Raw genomic sequence first — 2,691 nt, forward strand, 5'->3', positions numbered from 1 at the left:
GGCCAAGGGAGCCCAACCCAGCAATGCCCAGCCAAGGCCAGGCATTCCAGTGCCTACCCGGGCAAAAACGCCCAAAGCATGCCCCATTCGTTAGCCTATCCAGGCAAAAACGCCCAAAACCAGCCCATTCCAGTGCCTATCCGGGGAAAACGCCCAAAGCATGCCCATTCCTTAGCCTATCCAGGCAAAAACGCCCAAAACCAGCACATTCCAGTGCCTATCCGGGCAAAAACGCCCTAAGCCTGCGCATTCCAGCGCCCCGCAGCATGCCACCCTCCTATAGGGTTTGCGCAACCAACCCGCCTAACCACCAGTGGCAACCAAAGGTGCTGTTAGCGACGACTTCTGAAGACGCAACGAGACGCGACGGGTTTGCGCCCAGACGCGACGAGGCGATGCGGGATCTGCGCCCAACCGTGCCTACACCCGCCGACTTGATGCGGGAGCTGCTGGCCCAAGCATGCCTAGCGTGCAAGGCCTGCGTGCAAGGCTAGTGTGCAAGGCTCGTGGGCAAGGCTAGTGCGCAAGGCTAGCGCCCAAGGTCTGTGTGCAAGGCTAGTGCCCAAGGCTAGTGAGCATGGCCTGTGTGCAAGGCTAGTGTGCAAGGCTTGTATGCAAGGCTAGTGTGCAAGGCTGGTGTGCAAGGCTTGTGGGCAAGGCTGGTGCGCAAGGCTAGTTCCCAAGGGTTGTGTGCAAGGCTAGTGCCCAAGGCAAGTGCGCAAGGCTCGTGCCCAAAGCTAGTGCGCAAGGCTTGTGTGCAAGGCTACTGCGATGGGCCAGTGCCCAAGGCTTGTGAGCAAGGCTTGTATGCATGGCTTGTGTGCAAGGCTAGCGTCCAAGGCTTGTGCGCATGGCTTGTGCGCAAGGCTTGTGTCCAAGGCTTTTGTGCAAGGCTCGTGCGCAAGGCTAGTGTGCAAGGCTTGTGCGCATTGGCAGGTAGCCCACCAGCATGCACGATCCAAATGCCACTCACGCGACAACACGGTGCCAAGCCGGGCATGGTGTGCACTCAAAACCAATCAACGGACAGAGGTCATGCGTCATGGGGGGGATCTAGCAAGGCCATGGGGAAGGTCATGGAGGACCTTGGAAGCAAGCGCAAGACGAGAGCGAATCGAACAAGGGGCCAGGACGGGGCCTTGTGCCCATGGTCTTCGCAAGACAGCGTCCAAGGCACCCGAAAGCCCAAGGGAACCCAAACCCGGCCGACACTTGCAATCGCACATGCTCTCTGCAACACACCATCAATGCCGCCCAACGGGGCCAGCACGAGCAGTCCTCCGCGGTCCCCTGGCCCTGCGCACGTTTGTCTTCGAAACCGAGCATCAATGCCACAGAAAGTGCCGGGGCGCCAGCTGGAGCCATCATCCGCGTTGCCATGGCTCGCTTGGCCTTGGCTTGCCAGGCCCCGACACGAGCAATCGCGCATTTTCTTTGCAACCGACCATCAATGCCGCCCAACGGGGCCAGCACGAGCAGTCATCCGCGGTCCCCTGGCCCTGCGCACGTTTGTCTTTGAAACCGAGCATCAATGCCACAGAAAGTGCCGGGGCGCCAGCTGGAGCCATCATCCGACGTGCCATGGCTCTGGTCCCATGGTCTTCGCAACCGAGCATTCGTGACACCCGCGGGGCCAGGACACCAACCCTTCCGACACGAGCATTCGCGCATGTTCTTTGGCCACACAACGGCGCCAGCACGAGCAAAATCATCCGCGGTGTGGTGGCCTTGCACGGCCTTTTGTCTTTGGAACCAACCATCAGTGCCACGGGAAGTGCCGGAGTCCCGGCATCCGCGGTGCCAAGTCATTGCGCCCTTGGTCTCTGCAGCGGGGCATGCCGGGCACTCCCAACCATTGCAAGCAAGCAAGCAAGCAAGAAAGAAAGTAAGTAAGTAAGTAAGTATTACATATAGGGGCGGGACATGCGGGGAGATCTGCGAAACGTGCATTACGGGGCACACGCGTACCTACCGGGGCATACCGACCCCTATTGGGGCACACGTGTGCATATCGGGGCATACCGGGCCTATCGGGGCACACGCGTACATACCAGGGCATACCGAGCCCTACTGGGGCACACGTGCGCATATCGGGGCGTACCAAGCCTATCGGGGCATACGCATGTATCCCAAGGCATACCGAGTCTATCCGGGCATACGCGTTCATACCGGGGCGTAACGGGCCTATCGGGGCATACTTGGGCATATCCGGGCAAAAAATGCCCAAAACTTGCGCAACCTTGGCAACCGTGGTCCATTCCTCTCTATATGCCTAGCCTTGCCAACCGTGGTCCATTCCTCACTATATGCCATGGCCTTGTGCCCATGGTCTTCCCAAGACAGCGTCCAAGGCCCCCGGAAGGCCAAGGGAGCCCAACCCAGCAATGCCCTGCTATGGCAAGCCAAGGCCAAGCATTCCGGTGCCTATCCGGGCAAAAATGCAATTCCTCTCTATATGCCTAGCCTTGGCAACCGTGGTCCATTCCCCACCATATGCCATGGCCTTGTGCCCATGGTCTTCCCAAGACAGTGTCCAAGGCGCCCGGAAGGCCAAGGGAGCCCAACCCAGCAATGCCCTGCTTTGGCAAGCCAAGGCCAAGCATTCCGGTGCCTAACCTTGGCAACCGTGGTCCTTTCCTCACCATATGCCATGGCCTTGTGCCCATGGTCTTCGCAAGACATCGTCCAAGG

This window comes from Tasmannia lanceolata, unplaced genomic scaffold (genome assembly GCF_043159265.1).
Source record: "Tasmannia lanceolata isolate RefF3 unplaced genomic scaffold, GAP_Taslan_0.1 ptg000233l, whole genome shotgun sequence".
NCBI classification, from domain to species: domain Eukaryota; kingdom Viridiplantae; phylum Streptophyta; class Magnoliopsida; order Canellales; family Winteraceae; genus Tasmannia; species Tasmannia lanceolata.